Here is a 20,286-nt window from a genome sequence, read left to right on the forward strand (position 1 = left end):
ACCAAAGTGGGCTGCGTTCAGGGGTCGGATAAGCCTGGAGCGCCATACCCACTGGGAACTCAGCGCCTTCCCCCAGTCCTTCACAGCCCACAGCGGCTGCTCACTGAAGTGCCTGGGGCTTCTCACATCCTTAGTGTTTTCTTGTGGAGTTCCTGAAGGAAGACGGGCTCCCTAGGTCTGTGGTTGGCAAATTGTGGCTCGAGAGCCACGTGTGGCTCCTTGGCCCCTTGAGTGTGGCTCTCCCACATAGACAGCCTGGGCAAGTCTATGTTGAAGAAGTGGTGTTAGAAGAAGTTTAAGTTTAAAAAATTTGGCTCTCAAAAGAAATTTCAATTGTGCTGTTGGTATTTGGCTCTGCTGACTAATGAGTTTGCTGACCACTGGCCTATGTCCTTCTGAGATTCGCAAAGCACCAACTCCGTGTCCTTGGGGTGTGGGTGTGGGCCTGTCTGTGTGAGCCTGTTGGGAACTGGCCTCTTCAGTGGCCTGTATCTACTTGAACGAAGAAGATGTTAGCCCAGCCAGTGTTGCTCATGGGGTTGAACGTTGTCCCATGAACCAAGAAGATGCTCATGTGGTCCTGGGTCAGGGCACATGCCTGGGGTTGCAGGCTCGATCCCCAGAGGGGGTGAGCAGAGGGCAGCCTAGCGAGGATTCTCATCATTGGTGTTTCTAGCTCTCCCTCTCCCTTCCTCTCTCCCTAAAAATCAATAAAAACATATTTTTAGGGAAATTTTAAAAAGAAAATAATTTTAAAAAGGATCATTTCAGGAAATAACCTTGTTGGTTTCATTCCGTGGTGTTGCTGCGTAATCAGCCCAATGGGTGTCTGTCTGTCTGTCAACTTGCTGTTTCCCCAGCAGGAGACACAGAGCAACTGCTTCACATCTGGCAGCCCCCACTTGGTCTTTAGTTGAGCCATATTGTGGTCTCACTTCTCTCTCACTCCAAGCTTTCTCTCTCCTTATTTTTCATACATCTCTAATTTTAAAAAATTAGTGTTTCATTCCTCCACCCACCTTGTCTGCCTGTTTTCTTTTTCAATTATCCTTGCTAAATGCTGACCAGAAATAGCACAGATAACGATGTCCACGGACAGTTTATAAATCTCAATTGAGCCAATAATTTCAACCTTGTCTTCTATCAGATCTTTTTATGGAAGCTGCTCAAAATGATCAAAATTGATGAATGTGCCTTTCTCTCCCTCTCGTCACCTCTGTGCGTTCTCCACAGAGATATGAAAATGCCATGGCTAAGAGACGGGCAGTGGGGGGAGGAAAGAGAAGGCCTGGTCATCCATCAATGGGACAGTCAGTCCCGGGATAATTAGGAATGGGCCCACGCTAACTTACACGCTTCTGAGCAAACGGAGGGCTGGTTGGAGCAAGCGAGGACTCTCCCCGCAAGAAGGCTTCCCCATGACACTGCGTGAAGGGAAAATGGCACTAAAGCCCTGGCCAGTTTGGCTCAATGGATAGAGCGTTGGCCTGTGGACAGAAAGGTCCCAGGTTCAAGTCCGGTCAAGGGCATGTACCTTAGTTGCAGGTACATCCCCAGTGGGAGATATGCAGGAGGCAGGTGATCAATGTTTCTCTCCCATCGATGTTTCTAACTCTCTAATCCTCTCCCTTCCTCTCTGTCTAAAATCAATTAAAAAAAAAAAGAAAGAAAGACAATGGCACTAAAGAGAATGTGGATGTTCATGAGCTTACGAGGCTGAGCACGAAATGCAAGATGCAACCAGGAAAGAGCAATGCAGTCCAGCGGGTTTATGAAAACAGGGAAGGAGCACTGGCAATCAAGAAAACACTTTAAGAAAATAGCAAGGGGGTGGGGGGTGAAATGCAGTTGCACTTTAGAAATATGTGCTGAGAAAGGGAAAAGGCAGTCAGAGCTTAGACCAGGCATAAAGGCACTTAGGAAATTGTTATGAGACAAAGGGACAGGCGCTGTCCAGGGTGCTAGGAGCGCACTGCTAGGCGGAGGCGTGTTGGTTTTGTGTCTGGAGTGCTCAGGCCAGCAGCCGATGGGGAGCTTCTTCCTCAGTCTGGTCAGCCTTCCACCTCTGCCATCCCCGGTGACCCTCTGCTGCGGGAGGCGAGGTTATATTTAGACAAGTGTCCCTGACTCATCAACAACAACATGGCTTCGTGGAAGAAATAAGCTCCAGGACAGACCAAAAAGGCCAGTTGTGCATCTTGCAGAAATAAATATTAGCACAAGGAAAACAAGAAATGCTGATAGCATTGCAATGATTCTCAAATTAATGGTCCCAGGTAGTCATTAATCAATCCTGCTAAATGCCAAGCCAGCAGGACCTTCTTCCCCCTCAGGATCCACCACCCAAATAAGCATGAGAACTGCCAGAAACCCTGGAACCCCAAGGCCACGCCCTCCTTTCTGAGTGCTTATCCCATGGCGGCCTCTCCTTTTCCATCAGAATCTCGAATTAGATATGACTCTGTCGTCTTTGGAGGAGATGGGAAAGCCAGGTGTTAGCAGGTTCTCTGCATCTGAGAGCCATCAGCACATAGGTGGTAAAGGAGGCTGGTGTTAGCATGTTACAGAGTCATCAGCACATACATGATAAAGGAGGCCAAGTGTTAGCATGTTCTCTGGATCTGAAAGTCTATTTATTGAAGAAATAGATTTAGAATACATGTAAATGCTCAGTTATCATGAGAGAATACAGAGTTAAAAAGGGATTAAGAAATAAAAATGTGATTCCATTCCCACCCTGACTATAAAATTCTACCCCCAAATAAGAAATGATAAACTTGCCAAAGCTGGTTTGGCTCAGTGGTAGAGCATCGGTCTGCGGACTGAAAGGTCCCAGGTTCGATTCCGGTCAAGGGCATGTACATTGGTTGCGGGCACATCCCCGGTAGGGGGTGTGCAAGAGGCAGCTGGTCGATGTTTCTCTCCCATCGACGTTTCTATCTCTCTCTCTCCATTCCTCTCTGTGAAAAATCAATAAAATATATTAAAAAAAAAGAAATGATAAACTTATTCTCTTTATTTTTTTATGTTATATAACATTTATATTGTTTCACTACTATTTGACATATTAATGCTCCCTGAAGAGGTGGAGTCAAATGTAAGTTTATTAAAAACTAGAAAGTAGTTGGAAATAGCTTATCTATAGCTTGGGTTTCACCAATTAATTCATTTGAGTCATCTCTATATTATCTGGAAGTGTTTAATTTTTCCTGTTTCTAGGTAAAGCCAACATAGACACAATAAATGTTAGTATTCAATAATATCATGAAAACTATTTCCAGATGTGAAAATTAACCATAGGAAAAAAATCTAAAAAAAAAAAAATTGCTATAAGAAATGTTTCTGATTTTACTGCCTATGTTTTCTTCCAGGATTTTTATGGTTCCTGGTCTTTAAGTATTTCATGCAGTTTGCATTTATTCTTATGTAAGGTGTAAGGAGATAGTGTAGTTTTATTTTTATTTTTGCACATATCTGTACAATTTTTCCAACACCATTTACTGAATGGCCTGTCTTTACTTCATTGTATGTTCTTGCCTTCTTTGTCTATTATTATTTAACCATAAAGGCACGTGTTTATTTCTGGGCTCCCTATTCTGCTTCATTGATCTATGTGCCTATTTTTATTCCAGTACCATGCTGTTTTGATTATTATGATCTTGTAGTATAGTTTGATATCAGGTATTATGATACTTCCAACTTTGTTCTTCTTTCTCAAGATTGCCGAGGCTATTTGAGATTTTTTCGGTAGCTCCATATGAAATTTCGGAATGTTTGTTCTAGTTTTGGGTATCTTGATAGCAATTGCATTAAAACTATAGATTGCTTTGGGTAGTATGGGCATTTTAACATTAATTCTTCCTATCAATGAACATGGTATATGCTCCAACTTATTTATATCTTTTTCAACTTCTTTCTTCAGTGTCTTATAATTTTCTGAGCACATGCCTTTTACTACTTGATTTAATTTATTCCTAGGTACCTTATTTTATTTTGTCGTAATTATAAATGGAATTGTTTTTCTTAGTTTCTCTTTCAGGTAATTCATTATTAATATATACACATTTTTTTAAAGACTATTCTTTAAAGCAGTTTTAGTTTTACAACAAAGTTGAGATGGAAGTAGAGATTTCCCATATACTCCCTGCCCTCACACATGAATAGTCTCCCCCATTACCAACATCACTAACCAGAATAGTGTCCGTGTGTGTGTGTGTGTGTGGGGGGGGGGGGGAATTTATACAGCAGATCTCTGTGTGGTGTGTGTGTGTATGTTTTTAAACCAGGGATGAACCTATGTTGACACCATTGGCACCACAGCCACCCAAATTCCATATTTTACAGTAAATCAGGGTTCACTCTTAATACTGTACATGGTATGGGTTTGGACAAATGTGTAATGCATGTGATTGTCATTATAATATACGGAGCATTTTCACTGCCCTCAAAATTCTCTGTGCTTTGCCTATGCTCTCTGCCCCCTGTCCCAGTAACCACTGAGCTTTACTGTCTCTATGGTTTTGCCTTTTCCAAGAGCTCATCTAGTTGGACTTGTGCAGTAGGTAGGCTTTCAGATGGGCTTCTCATCCTTCGTCATATGCATCCAAGGTGTCTCCATGACTTTCATGCCTTGAAAGCTCATTTCTTCCTTTGCATTGAATACTATTCCATGGCCTGGATATACTGTACAGTACTTTTCACAGAGATCTGATGTATAAATCCCACAGCGCAGCGCACTGCCTACCATGGGGCTTTGCTTACAAGCTAAACCCAGTGAATTTTGAGTGAGGGCATGAATGAGCCCATTTCCACATGTGCTGGAAAATGTGGCTTAGAGGTAGAGTTCTTTGCTGCACTGATGAATAAGACCTGCATTTTCATCTCTGCAGGGAGCTAAAATAAAGGATTCATTTCAAACCTTGAAATCCCAGAACCAGCTCCTTAGCATTGTAAGCTTGGGCTGCCACTTGACTCGTTTCCCTTTTCCCTCCCATACCTCATGGGGGTGGGATTTCTCCCTCAGGATGTCACCCCAAGGAATGAGGGGCCCCTGGGTGGGGTTTTCCCAGCCCCTCTCCTGCTTTTCTGAGCTGGGATGACGTGTGGAGAGCTCCAGCCCATGATGTTTGAGTCTCCGTTACCATGGAGCCGTGCCCTGGCTCAAAGAGGGTCTGACCACGCACAGTGTTCCAGGGAGAGAGAGTGATGAAAATTAAACTTCAAAAAGCCCTGCTTAATAGAGATGGGAAAATGTTTTCAAAATTAAATACAGGGTGGAGAGTACAATACATTTTTACGGCTGCCCTTGCTCTGCAAACATCGCCTTTTATTATAGTTTATTGTTGCTTTCTGTTTTGGGGAATTGTATTACTTCTAAAAGACCCTGCTGTCTGCTAGCTTCTGGGCTTATGTCCAAAATACAAATGGACATTAACTCAATTCCACAGATAAGATTCCCTCAGAGACTGCCAGGAGACTTCCCTCGTCCGCCTCCACCAACACGGTCTGACCCGAGCCCTACCTGACACAGCTACTCATAGGAGAAATAACAGGATCAGGTGCTTGTGTGGGGGTCGAGAAGGATTTCAGAGAGTGAAGGATAAACACAGGATTCTGAAGCAAAGATTATTTGGAGGATGAAGCCATGAAGGTGACCTTGGCACCAGAACGAAGGTGACCTTGGCTCCAGGGCAGGCCTGTAGTTGATGTTGAGGCCAGGGATGCCTTCATTACAGGAAGGTCTGTGTGGTACCCAAACCTGTATGCCAATCAGTGAAGCTCCTCCCACAGAATGCACCTGCTTCTCCTGCATGGATTGAGTGAGCAGGATTTGTAGTTTTTATGGACCCACAATTACACTTATTTAGAGTTTACCTGTGCTATATATAGCTCAAGGATTTTGTACGTGCTATAGCACTTCAAAGCATAATAATGCTGAAAAAAAAAGTAGTATGCTTATAAAAATATTTTTTTCTGATAAGAATTATGTAGTTATTTTTTACAACTTTTAGGAGGAATGAAATTTAGGGATACATTAGAAGGCTAACAAAATGAATCGCAATGAAATATTTTTAGATGCTTCACATAATTGCATGATTCTGGGGAAGGAAAGAGGAAAGAATTGAAAGCATTCTCCACTATAGGACCTGGATCTGGACAGTGCACTTAGGCGCTGGGGTATGGACCCCGTGCTGGCCAGGAGGGCTGTGTTGTCACCTGAGCTCTGGAACACACAGTACACTGAAGAGATGCTGCTGAAACCTGGCAGTTGTCTTGATGACACCGGGTGAGTCATAAGTGAGAGTAATCATCAGGTTGTGACTTACAGTCAGCATGGCTTCCAATCCACAGCTAAGTGTTCATTTCGACTCTTTAAGGCTCGGACTCCCCATCTGTAAAATTGGATGCAGAATCCTACTTACTTCAAAAGGTAGCTGTACTGGTTACATTGGATTTGCCACGTTCACGTCATGAGTTCCCAACCTAGCGTTAGCATCGGATAAATATGGATGCTTGTTTGTGTACAAATGTGAAATCGACTTGGTGGATGCATACATCATCATGGATCTTCCAGTAGAATACGTATGTTGAATTTTGAGGATAGTTAGGGAGGACGTTAGTATATTGTTCCTGATTTCACACAACTGGTATAGGTGGGCCTAATTCTACCTTCATAATAAATCATGGTCTAGGTCCATGGGTGGTCAGCAAACTGCAGCTCCCGAGCCACATTTGGCTCTTTGGCCCCTTGAGTGTGGCTCTTCCACAAAATACCCCGGCCTGGGCGAGTCTATTTTGAATAAGTGGTGTTAGAAGATGTTTAAGTTTAAAAAAAATTGACTCTCAAAAGAAATTTCTATCATTGTATTATTGATATTTGGCTCTGTTGACTAAGGAGTTTGCTGACCACTTGGCTAGGTGATGCGCTCAGGAGTTTTCTGTCATGGCAATGATGTCACTCATCGTTTGAAAGCTTTTTCTCTATTTAACCAGCAGGGCTGCTGTGAGGTAGGCCAAGAGGAATCACTATGCTATTTGTTTTTACCGCCTTCATTCTCAAGATGTCACAATCTCTATTGACTATCCCATTGTTCCTCAGGTGGAGGGCTAGCATTCCAGACAGGAATCCGCTGAGCAGGCCCATCTGGGGAACCATTAAGTAGAGGGGTTTGCAGGGGCCAGGAGGCTTGGTGGGCTGAGTGCTGGACTGCCTGGGACTCAGCTGTCCAGGGAGAGAGCTGCTCTTACACAGCTTGTCCCTGACCTGTTGGCAGGTGGTCTCAGGTCACCAAGTGTCCTCTCCCTGGTGGCCTGCCATGCTGGCTCTCCCTTTTCCTCCATACCAGAAGGACCACATGTGTCACTTAGAAATCTGCTCAGACTATGGCCCAGCCCCTGGGACTTGGTGTGCCCTGGTTCGCTCTGGGCTCTGTGTGATGCTCATCAGTGCCGATGGCGATGGTCACTGTGGTGGTCCACAGGTGTCATGATGAATGAGTGTCTAATCAGAGCCAGTGCAGCAGCCAGCACACTTCTGCGACTTCCGAGGCATTGAAGTGCCAATGAGACTTTCAGATAAACATACCAAAAAGTCCAGTTTAGTGGGGTGTTGGGATGAGAAAAATATAGCACATTCTTCTCTCCCTTTCTCCGTGGCCTGGCGCTTCTGGGCATGCCTTTCCTCCCGGTGGGGTAGTTTCCCTCTGGGATTCCAGGACAACACAATCTCTGTTTTAGAGGCTGAAAGCAGAGAGCGATGGCTGAGAGCCCCTGTCCTCCTGGTTAGGGTGAGCCCTTCATTGCCGACCTCCAGCGCATTTACCTGCAGAGGCAGCTGCGCATGGAGACACGGTGGCTTCCACGCCCTGCGGGCCCTGCAACATGTTTACGTTGCTGACTTCTTACTGTTTCCCCGAAGACAAAAGGGTCTCAATCTTCTTTATTAGAAAGAGTTCCCAATTAAACTTTCTGCGGAGGGCGGTCCGATGCTGGACATGGGCACCTCTCTGAGGCGGATGCAGACTAAGCGAACAGGAGGGCCCGCACGTGAGGAAGTGAGACTGGATTTTCAAGGTGGCACAGAGGCAAGTGAATCCTTAACCCGAGGCTGAGGAGCAGATACCAATTAGGGAAATGAAGCCGTTTTCCCTGTTGATGACAAAGCACAGATGTGTGCACCTATTTCATACAAGCGAAGGTTAACTGCTGCTGTGGGGAGAAGCTGCTTTTCCTTTTCCCTTAGAAACGCTGAGGCAGATCGCCTGTTTGGAAAGCTTAATGGAGAACTGGAGACCGAGCCCTCACTGCAGGGGAAGGAGGGGAGCAGGGCTGGGAACCAGGGAACCTCACGGGGATAAGCAACTCTGTGCCAGGAGGTTTGGTGCTGCAAATGCACACACCGCAAACTCGGTTCACTTATATGCTCTCTGCTTTGGGGGTATTGGAACCGCTGTGGCTGCAAGAGGTCACTGCTGTCTGTATTCCCCAAAATAAAAGTTGGGCACGGGCGTTTGTGTACTTCCTTAAGGAAAGTAGCAAGTCTCGCCGTCGGTTACACCTGTGACCAGGGCAGGAACAGTTCAGAAGCCCATGCCTACAATTAAGAAGCCTCGTCAAGAAAAAGACTCTTTACCAAAGCAGTCCTTGAAAACTGGGTACTGTCCTGGCCGTGTCCTCAGTGGTTAGTGTGCACCAAGAGGTCAAGGGGTTGATTCCCAGTCAAGGGCACATATATGGGTTGCAGGTTCGATCCCCGGGCCCAGTGGGGGCACGTGTGGGAGGTAACCAATTGATGTGTCTCTCTCTCATAGATGTTTCTTTCTTCTTTCCGTCTCCCTCCCTCCCTTTCACTTTCTCTAAAGAAATCAATGGGAAAAATATTCTCTGGTGAGGATTAACAACACACAAAAAACCCACACACAAACGAACAAAGAAGCCCCCCCCCCCACAAGGCTCTTTTTATAAAATATTCAGAATTGGTAAGCACATGCGCTGCAGCCTGCTCTTCTCACGAACACTTACAGAAACCTGCTCATGTACCCACCTCCCTCCAGGTCTTTCCTTGTCTGTCATGACACCTTATCTGATGAGCCTCCATTCTAAAATTTAGACTCATTTAAATTCATTCGTTCAGCAAATATTTATCTCCTGCCTATTCCGCGCCAGTCACTGAGGCCTCAGGGGGAAGAAGATAAGGTGGATGCAACAGAAATGTCAACAGATCATTGCTGGGCGGGCTGAGCACAGCACAGGTAGGAACAGAGTGGATGGGGACCCGGATGGAGACCTCCCCGGGGTGGCCCAGTAGTGCCTGCCAGCAGTGGTGGTATTTGAGCTGCCTCTCCGAGGATGGACAGGGTGTGGTTAGAATCTGCCCTCAAGCTTATCGTGCAAGATTCTTGTGGCAGTGATGGCAGCTAGATTAAATATGTGCTGTTTCTGTAAAAGATAAGACTTCTCAGAAATGAAACCTGATTACAGAGTGTTATGATACATCACGCAAGTATCTTTCATCTGGAGGAGAATTTGAGGACCTACGGAACAGGAATAATGCGCCCAGAAAGGACCTCCCCGGGGCTGTTGCTGGGTGGACATGGGTGTCTACAAGTGTCTCACCTTCTGTTCTCTGTCTGAACTCTAGAGCATCAGAGAGATCCGATGCCTGTGGAGACTCATGTACAATAGATAACATTCATTTTCTAGGCTCTACCATTGCCAGTAGGTACTAAGTTCCATAATCCAAGGCAAGCTAAGTCCTGTGAGGGTTGGATGCCATGTCAGAGCCTAGTGATGAGATTAAAATGTGGCCCTTTTGCTGAAGAGTAGAATGTCATGTATCCACAGTTTTCTGAGACACACATTAAAAAATAATATTCTTGTTGGAGGAATGTATAGGGCAATAAGCAGTTCCATGGGTGATTAAACCGTGAAGTGAAGCCGAGTCTCTCAATGACCCGCAAAAGGCTCTTATTGCAATATATGATGGTACCATGAACATTTCCTTTTGCATATTAGTTTTTAGAATATATTATTTTATGAGCTTGAATATTATTAGCTTTCCACTAAGCAGTAAGCAGATGTTTAGACTTAAAAAAATCCTAAGTAGAATTTCTAAAATTGAAAATCCAAGTTAATGTTACTAGAACCCCAAAATAACTTTTCACTTCTCTATGGACTATTTCTTGCCCATACAAAGGCAGGAAGAAGAGGAGACGAACACTTAAATGGGAATAGGCATGCCTTTGGGTGGAGATAGCTGCTGAGTAAAGCTGGCAGATATCTACAAAATGTGACTCACAGATAGAAACTCTACATCTACCAGTTATTAAATCTGAACTTTATGAACAAAGGCAATTGAGCTAACCCTGGTCAACTCCAAAATAAGGTCTTATTTATCTCAGAGGGGCACCAACATTCCCTCACTACTTTAACTGGAATGTGATTATTTAAAAAGTATATATTGAAAAAGAACTGAAAAGCCATTACATTACCTTTCTACCTGGGTGCTATGAATCTTTTACCCTTGGACCCCATTTTTAAGGACAGGCTTTAAGAGATCATTATTGGATGGGGATGTGTAAGCTTGGAGAGAAGGTTGGAAAGATGCTAAGGAGAAGTTGTTCCATGATATGGAAATACATGTGGTGGTGGTTTCATCCTATGCAGCAGATTTGGTAAAAAACTCAGGACCAGTCTCCTGGGAAGCTTGGATGGCACCCCTGAGCCCTGTCACAGGAAGTCAGTATAGTTGAGCCTCCATTTCCCCCACATCCATGGGAAGGGACTCCAGACCTTCGTGTTTATGTTCTTTTCTCTTGTAAAATAGGAAGGAAGGACCCTTAGTGAAAAATATATAAAGATAAATTTTTATATATTTTAAGATAATATATATATTAAAGGCTTGATGCACAAAATTTGTGCAGGGGTTTGGCCCTTGCAGCTGTGGCAGCTTGCTTCAGCCCTCACAGCCTCGGTTTTGTCCAGAAGGTCATCTGGAAAAATATCCAGAAGGACATCTAGTCTAAAGATCTGGCCTGCACCCTCTTGCAATCCAGGACCCCTCAGGGGATTCAAATAGCTGATTTCCACCTGATTCCTGTAGGCTCAATCCAGCCAGGAGGGAGCCCAACTCTGTGCATTGAGCCTCTGTCCCCTGGTGATATATAATATATAATATATAATATATATTAAAAGCACAATATGCTAATTAGACTGGACATCCTTCCAGAAGTCCTTCCAGACCACTTTCTGGTCAAAGCCCGAGCTGCAAGGGAAGCCTGGGTCCCAGGTGCCGAGGGAAGCCAGTGCCAGCAGCTGGGGGGTGGGAAGCCTACAATGAATTTCATGCATTGGGCCTCTGGTATACTATAGGGTAATAATAAAAGGGTAATATGCTAATTAGACCAGGTTGACCAGACATCTTCTGGTTGTCCTGCCTTCTTTCTGGACAAAGCCACAGTGGTGGGGGCCAAGGCAGAGGTGGTTAGGGGCTATTAGGCCAGCAGGGGAGGGCAGTTAGGGGTGATCAGGTCAGCAGGTAAGTGAGCTGTTAGGAGCCAGTGGTCCTGGATTGTGAGAGGCTGCAGGCCAAGCTGAGGACCCTGGGCTTCTAATATATATATATATATTTATATATAAAATTTTGTGCACCAGGCTTCTAGTGTGTGTGTGTGTACATACATATACATACATACATACATACATACACACACACATATATATATATATATATATATATATATATATATATATATATAATTTAAAATGTACTCTTTGCCTCTATTTGCAGCATAATCCAAAAATATCCCAGTAGGTATTCAGACTTTTCTCAAAGGCATCTGGTTTTCTTGTTGTTTTTCTCAGGGGCCCCAGTGCTCCAGGGAATCATTTAGAACTTGCCCTTGAACGATCCCACCATGGACATGAAATAAACAGCACCGAGCTTTCCTCTAATGCAGTGGCCTGGCTTTGTATTGACAAAAGCATCTTCCAGTTGGTTCTTAAGTACTGCGTGCACTGACGTGTTCCTAAGGCCCAGATCCGCACGGAGACTCTGTACCTGTGCACTCCCTTTGTACATGTGTTTTGAGAAAATTCTTTAGGCCACAGGGATGGTTAGCAGTATCACTTCAGATGGAATCTGTCCTCAGAAAGTTAACCCAGGTGACCCTGGTAGTGTCTATCTATTGGAAAGTTTCTATTGGGGACATATCTGTGCTATTACAGCTTGGTCTTGGCAGCTTTTTGAAGTAAAACCATTACTTGCTGGGAGTGCAGTCAGCTGTAAGCACCCTGGTCTGAAGTTGAATTTGAGGCAGTTGTTTAATATAACTGTTGAGTACACAGCTTACCTAATTTTGTTTAACTTAGCACTGAACATTGTCTCTCAGTAATATACCGTGTTTCCCCGAAAATAAGACATCCTCCGAAAATAAGACCTAGCGCATGGAAAAATAACACATCTCTTGAAAATAAGATCTAGCGCATCTTTGGGAGCAAAAATTAATATAAGACACTGTCTTATTTTCGGGAAGACAGGGTAGATATGACAGCTGCATATTAGATTCCAGTGCATTATTTGATAATGGATTATTACTACAATGTACATAATTACTACCTGAATTATAATTTAGATCTTTCCTGTCACATGAAGGAAACTGACTATCCCATGTTCTCCAGACTCTCCTTCCTCCAACCATGTGCCTCTCCATGGCCTCACACTGTGTATATATCTCTTTTCAATGTTTATTAACATTGAGAATCTACCTACTTCTATTTTTGTCAAGAAAACATTCAGTGAGACATATCTGCAATATCACTGAGTTGTGATTATATAAATGGAACATGTAACTGCTGGGGATTTTGGAAAATACAGAAAACTATAAAGAACAGTAGACATCATCACTAATATAACTGCCCGGATAACACTACCATTTGGCTTCCTTTCAGGCTTCTACCTGTGTAACCTGTGTAGGAATGTGTGTGCATGTGTGTGTGGAAGACAGAGAAACATGTATTCATGTACTAGTATGTGTGTGAATTCCTAATTTGATTATTTCTATTTCAGATGGAAAACTACACTAAAAATTCAGACCAAACAAATGGTTACCATTCAAAATCTGTTTTAGAATTATAAATCTCAAAATACGATATGTTTATGCCATAAACATGGAATTAAATTTTGACAGTCACAAATCAGTTCAGATGTCACAGGTGTTCTAAATATTTTAAGGAGGTGTTGGTAAGAAGAATTACATAAAGAGAACAAAATAACTAGGAAAGATATTAGTCAAAGATCTCAAAATCTTGTTGTTAATCCTCACCCGAGGACATCTTCCCATTGATTTTTAGAGAGAGTGGAATGAAGGCAAAGGGGAGGGAGGTGAAGAGAGAGAGTAGGAAACATTCATGTGAGCACATCTATTGGTTGCCTCCGGCACACACTCCAACTTGGGCCAAGGATTGTGCCTGCAACCCAGGTACGTGCCCTTGACTATGAGTTAAACCTGAGATCCTCAGTCTGTGGCTGGTGCTCCAACCACCGAGCCAAACTGGCCAGGGCAAAGGTCTCCAAATTTAACTTAAATCCTTCAGTAAGTATTTATAATCCACATAAACTAAGTATAAGCTCTTTCTATTAAACATTTGCAAGTGTTTCTGCTAAATGTTTCATAAGCAGTATTTCTCTTTAAAGCCCTTTTTTTCTGTCCCCTAATAGCTGCTCTTAGGAGTGAGAATCACTGGAGATTGTGGCTGAGCGTTACGTAGTGTCTCTCTAATCATCTCTGCTTTGTCCTTCATTCATCTCCACGGCCATCACCAGAGGCCATAAAATGAGGCTTCCAATTAGTGTCTCTTAATATACTAATTGGGGATTTTCATTTTTTTTTTTTTTTTTTACAGAAAGAGTTTTATTAAACATATCGCCAGACATAGGGACTGTGTCCTTTCCTTCATCAGTCACTTTTGAGAACTGCTGCAGCTGCTAATCAGCAAAATTTCATTAAGAGGGAAAAATTAACCCCACAGAATGAGGCATTGCCAGGGGCCCCTTGTTCCCGTTTGCCAGGGAAAATGCTGGTCTCAGTGTAAACCAGACCCTGCTGCGCATGGATTGCATTTGCTTGTGAGCAGGCATGCCTGGTGGTAGGCGCCTCCCAGTTTAGGATCCAGGACTTGGGTCCTGGGTGCATCTCACCGCCTGGAGCACATACATCAGCTGGAGTGACTTCCCTGGTCTTCTGTGCCCAGAGGGGCTGTTCCCACCGAGGCATAGCTCCCCCTGTTGGCGACCCCAGAGCCCACCCATTAAGCACTCTGACATCCCGTCCGCGGCCCAGTGTTCCAGGCTGTGGCACCTGGGCCATCTCATTATTTTTTATTGCTTATAAAGAAGTGTGTTTTTGCCCAGCTGGGCATGGCTCAGTGGTTGAGCATCGACCTATGAAGCAAGAAGTCAGAGTTCGATTCCCAGTCAGGTTTTGCAGGCTCATTCCCCAGTGTGGGGTGTGCAGGAGGCAACCGATCCATGGTTCTCTCTCGTCATTGATGTTTCTGTCTCTCTCTCTCTCTCTCTCTCTGAAATCAATACAAATTAAAATATTTCATTCATATTCAGTGTAAATACTGCGTTTCCAGCAGTTGCAGGGCAGTGACTACCAGTGGGCTCACGTGAGGAAGGAGGGGTCCGGCCCCGCCCCGGGCTCTGGCTACAGCCGCTATCACATTCTCAGCGTCAAGACTAAAGCAGGAACTAGATTACATCTTATTTTCCACAATTTGCATCGCTTTAGTGCATGTCAGTGAAGCATCCTGTGGCCTCAAATGATTTTAAGATGATACCGCCACGGCCGTTCTTCCTTATAAAATTGCAAGCGATGGTGACAGCGTCCCCCGTGGGTCCAGCTGCCCGGCCGGCCACTGTGTATGTTTCTGCTCCAGCTCCTCCCTGGGGGCCCCTCTCATCTCGTCCTAACTGTTACCACCGCCGCGAAGATGTTTTGTTGGAAGAATGACCAGACTCAGCTGGGGCTCTGCCTGCCTCCTTCGCTGGCTTTCTAGAATAAAAAAGAACACAGCTCTGTCGTGTCCTTTTCTTAACAGCCACACCTCCTTCATTCCAGTCTGAGGAACCTGAAAATCGTGGCCTCGTGTCTTCTCTCGGCTACTCACACGGCCTGCCCTGTGAGCTTCCCGGGCACCGATGCTGATGGTCCGCTCAGGCCCCGACAGCCTGTTTGCCAGACACGAAGGGGTTTCCCGCATTTTAGTTGGCGAGCCTCCGGCCATCTGAAATTGTGACTCTGAGAGTCCCAACCCTGAGATGTAAAATAACTCCGGAGTTCCCCGCTGTCAGAGGCAAGAACGTATTGAATTGGTTTAGGCCAAAAAGACTTCATCTCCGGTCTGATTTACTGGCTGTTTTGGCTGGAGGTGCGGGAGCACCGTAGGAGAGGGGAGTGATTTCAGCGCGGAGCAGAGCACTGGGTTTCTGAGCCCAGTGGACGCTCGTTACTGTCATCGGGCCAAACTGGCGGTGGCTTCTCTCAGAAAGCTGTTTGTTTTCTGAGACCATCACCCACCAAGGTCGTTAGACAATGCAAATGAGGTTCTGCTGCTTTCATCATTCCTTCAAAGATGTTCGAGCAGAAGAAAGCACCTTCCATTTCACAGACATGCAAAAAGGTTATGTTTATGAACATCCCTGACTTAAAAGCACCCCGTTAGTGTGTACAACTGCAGAGCAGGAAACGGTTAGGATGCATTTTAAGAAGCTGGATTTAAAAAATATATTTTTTATTGATTTCAGAGAGGAAGGGAGAGGGAGAGAGATAGAAACATCAATGATGAGAATCATTGATTGGCTGCCTTCTGCACACCCCACCCTGGGGATCGAGCCTGAAACCTGGACATGTGTCCTTGACCGGAATCAAGCCTGGGACCCTTCAGTCCCTAGGCCAACACTCTATCCACTGAGCCAAACTGGAATTTTTGATTAGGGCAGAACATGGATTTTTTTTTTTTTTCAGAGCACTGACTTCATTTGTAAAAACTTGACAGCTTTTATATGACCTATTTAAAAACAAAATTCCTGGTTTGTTGCCTGTGACATTTAGTTGTGTATTATGAGTCGATAAATTAGTGGAAGAAAACCTTATTTATTTATTGCCTTCAAATACCTTGTGCCGAAAGCATGTGCTCTGTATGTCACTTTCACATGTGTGCATTCTGTGGTCTCATCCACAGAACACCAGGTCTGAGTCAGAGGCACACAGGCCAGTGTGCTACCAGCCCAGCCTCGTCCTTCCTCTCAGACCCAGTCCTGTGTGTGGGACTCAGAGCTGTCACCTTTGTCTTGAACCTCTCAGCTTTGACTTGCTGAGCCTTGTAGTCATTTGGTTTCCTGGGCTTTGAACTCGCTGGTTCCTGAGGCAGACTTTCCCCCATCCTTGTGTTCTGGGGCACAATCAGTGAGTAGACAGGTATATCTGGAAGGCCTGTCAATCACTAGGCCACCCCTTCATGGAAGCCCCTGAGCTGACTGATGTCTCTATGGGGCCACCTCCAGGTCAGACTTTTACTCTGGACCCTTTTCTTGCACTGGATGGCGGGGATTCAGGACCATAATCTCTTAGCCTTCAGGCTCCCACACTTCCTCCCTCTCATTCCCCCAGGCCTACACACTATCGAACTGCTCCCACCCCTTCTTTTTAAATCTCAACCACCTCCTCTCTCCACACAATCTAACTTCCATCCATTCTCTTACGCTCTGCATATTTTGTATTTTAGATGGAGTCTTGTTTACTGAGATACCTCCCTATCTTTCAAATGTTGGTGTTCTGTGTTGCAGGCTGGTAGGATCTGCTCCTCTGCTGCCTTTTCCATTCCAGGCGGTCTCTTGGACAGACCAACCCAAATCTTCAGCTTGTATTCCTCACGTTCTTATGATTCTCAAGTCTCTCTTCTTCCCAGATATCTGTTGTGACCATCTATTCCCTGTTTCTTTATAAATACTTCTTATTATTGGTTTCCAATTACAGGAACTAGCACCATCGTTATTTTTCTCAGTCTAAGGTAGGGGTATCGAACTCAATCAGAGAAGGGGCCAAAATCTAAAATCCAGCCTAAATCGCGGGCCGAATGGTTGACTGAACAGTCATAAACTGTCATTGTGATGGAAACGCAGTGGAGTGCAGTGATGACAGCGCGGTGCGGGCCACATTGCAAGGCCTGGCGGGACGGATTTGGCCCGAGGGCCTTGAGTTTGACACATGTGGTCTAAGGCATTACCAGCCATTTACTTTCCATTCACCTGAGAACCTAGGACAGGTGTCGGCAACCTGCGGCTCCGGAGCCGCATGCGGCTCTTTTTGTTAAGTGAAAAAATCCTTTTTCTGCACGATCCGGTATACAGCGTTAAGGTAAGAAACAATATATGCAGTGTTACATTTGTTTTAAATGTCGCAATGGTTTTGCGGCTCCCAGGTGTTTTTTTTTCCTTCGAAAACAGGTCCGAGTGGCTCTTTATGTCTTAAGGTTGCCGACCCCTGCCCTAGGAGAAGACTTTTGACTCTCATTCCTTCAACCCAACCAACCATTGAAAATAATGTTTGATAGGGGTTGGAGGTGTTTTAGCCAACTCTTGATTATTTAGTGAGGGACCAGCAAGGATGGAAATAGTTACAGTTTTTTAAAAACTAGTTTCTACTGTGAATCCCTCGTGCTTCCTGCTACTGAGGAGCAGAAAGTGTGTATCTGAGCCAATCTCCTTTAGTTCTCTATGGCTATTTCTGATGGGAACAGTAGTAATGAGCTGATAGTATGTAAAAATGACTACTGACTTATCATTAGATTACAAATAAGGTAACTTTTTTCCCCCAAAAGGAAGACATTAGATCTGATTTACTAAGCAAATGCTTTACTGGAAAGTTTTCTCAGATTTGGCATCTGCTGTGGAATTGGGGTAAACAGTGGTAAGTAGCCAAGTGTGAAATGCAGGGCAGAGGAACAGTGTTAGACAAACAGCTGAGGGAAGAATCTCAGTAACCTTCCAAACTGGTTAATTAACCTAAAGATGAGTCTCACTAGTACTTAATTTTTCCCCCAAGAGCTTCCGAGTTTACTCTTCCTGATAGTCTTCCTTTCTTATCTTTTCCTTGAAAAAGGCAATTTGTTCTTAGTCTAGCGAAACCAAGTAAAAATAAATTAAGTGAATAGACATTGACATTTACAACACAAAAGCTGAACAAACTGGGTCAAAGTTCATTGTCAAGTGACAATAGAACCGGAGTTCAGGTAGGGACAGTTTGAGGGAACACTGTTGCAGTGGTGACTCTCCGTGGTGCTGAAACCCCCACCTATCAGGCTGGTTAGGGTAGAGTCTCTAAGCAGTTAAGACAAGAGAACTATAGATATTACTGAGAATAGCTTACACTTACACATTGCAATGAAAAATTGCATTGTTTAATAGGTGTGATGATATTGTAAAAAAAAAACACAAAACTTGGAAATTGTAGGAAGAAGTGATATTTCTGAGGGTAATTATTCAACCTGAAGTATCTTAAGCTTGATTTTTCTTATTCAGCAATGTGAAGGTTGTTATTAACACATTAAATTGGTGATTTTCCCACTATACATATTTAGCTAATATAGTTAATTTGACTATTCTATTTATAAATTTTAAAACCAATTGAGAATATTAAGAATTTAGGGAGTTACTCTTAAAATCTTTCTAGGGAAAAACACATTTTTAGGGTTTAGGAGCAATTAGAAAACTATCATTTTATATATAATTTAGAATTATAATTAGTATTTCTAATTCTGTTACAATTCAATACAATTTTCAATACAAGTTTTATTTTGAAACCTTATCATTATATGAGCAGTAGTGTTCACCACACAAAGACCTATGTTTTGTTTTTATTTTCTCAATGCAATGTTGTTTTTTTATAACACTTTGAACTTTTTTGCTCTCCATTGCTTCTTATAGCTCATAATACCACTAAATCATTTCTACAAGGCAAACTGATTTTGAATATTGATCTATTTTAAAATATGAATGAGCTACACGCTGAGGTTTTGAAACATAAGTGAAAGGAATCATCTCTGGGGGTGGGTATGCAGGGAAGTGAAGCAGGAATTATGCTGATAGACTCAACTGAATTCTGGACTTGGATGTTATTTTTAAATACAACATTACACGAAGAGGAGAAGGTGGAGGCACACTTAACGCATATGAAAAGGCAATTACTTGATATCAAAATTAGACAAGGACATCACAAAGAAAGAAAAGTACAAGTCAGTATTCCTATAAAACATAGACACAAAAACCCTTATGAAAATATTAGCAAACTGAATTCAATCCTAATATGCAAAAAGCCAGGGGCTTTTTCTTAGGAGATACATGTTGAAAGATAAATTCACCATGAAGCCAACAACTTCCACTGGGCTGAAAAGAAGGCATATGTGTACAAACACACATAGCGCACACCTCCGAGAAAGGAATGCAGCCACATGGAAATAACTGGTGATTTTGGTGAAGGGAGCCATTTTCTGTACCAAATTTCAAGGTTCACATAGGTTTGATTTTCAATGTAGCAAGTCGAAGCAAACTCTCTCTGCTGGGCCCATGGATTTCTCGGTCCCCTTTGGGTTTATTGTCTGTATTCCGAGTTGTTGTGAAGCTTTCTTTAAAAAAGAAAAGGCGTTTCTGGTTATCATTTTGGAGTCTCTCCCCTGACATTCAGCTCATTCCAGAATGTCTGGGCGATGTGATTTCTTTGAATGAATATGCTAGTAAATAAAATAACTCCAATGAAAGAAATGATGTTTGTTAATCTCCATGGAGCTCAAATGTTTAGGAAAAAATATTTGAAAATAGTATAGACGTGTCCTCTCTGCTTTATAACTGGTGCTCAGTAATTAAGTGCTTAAACGTGAGTATTTTATAAACTTCTAAAGGTCATTAGAACAGCTGATCGCAGCAAAGATAGCTTGACAGGCTCACTGCAGACCTGTGGAAGGCCCCATCCGAGGCCCTTTAAGCAGGTGTGCATGCTCTCCCACACCACAGATGTGTCCCTAGCGAGCCCTTTGAGGCAAGCATGTCAAACTTGCCAGTAAGCCTCCTTTAGCTGCCAGCTGGCAGTTGGACATGCTTGCTTTAAGGGCTGCAGGAGGGGGGCACAGCGGGCCTGGGAGCTGGTGACTGTGGAGCAGCTCTTGCTTCTCCCCGAACTCAGGCTCCCACTGCAGAGGGAAGACCATGTGAGCACCTGCTCCCAGAGG

General features: G+C 43.8%; 1 protein-coding gene across 2 annotated transcripts in view; it reads left to right on the forward strand.

The window, feature by feature from the left end:
- The window catches only part of IMMP2L (inner mitochondrial membrane peptidase subunit 2), a 364,131-nt gene that overhangs the window by 343,028 nt on the left and 817 nt on the right, over positions 1 to 20,286 (forward strand). The window lies entirely within an intron of this gene.

Source organism: Pipistrellus kuhlii, unplaced genomic scaffold (genome assembly GCF_014108245.1).
Source record: "Pipistrellus kuhlii isolate mPipKuh1 unplaced genomic scaffold, mPipKuh1.p scaffold_m20_p_26, whole genome shotgun sequence".
Taxonomy (NCBI): domain Eukaryota; kingdom Metazoa; phylum Chordata; class Mammalia; order Chiroptera; family Vespertilionidae; genus Pipistrellus; species Pipistrellus kuhlii.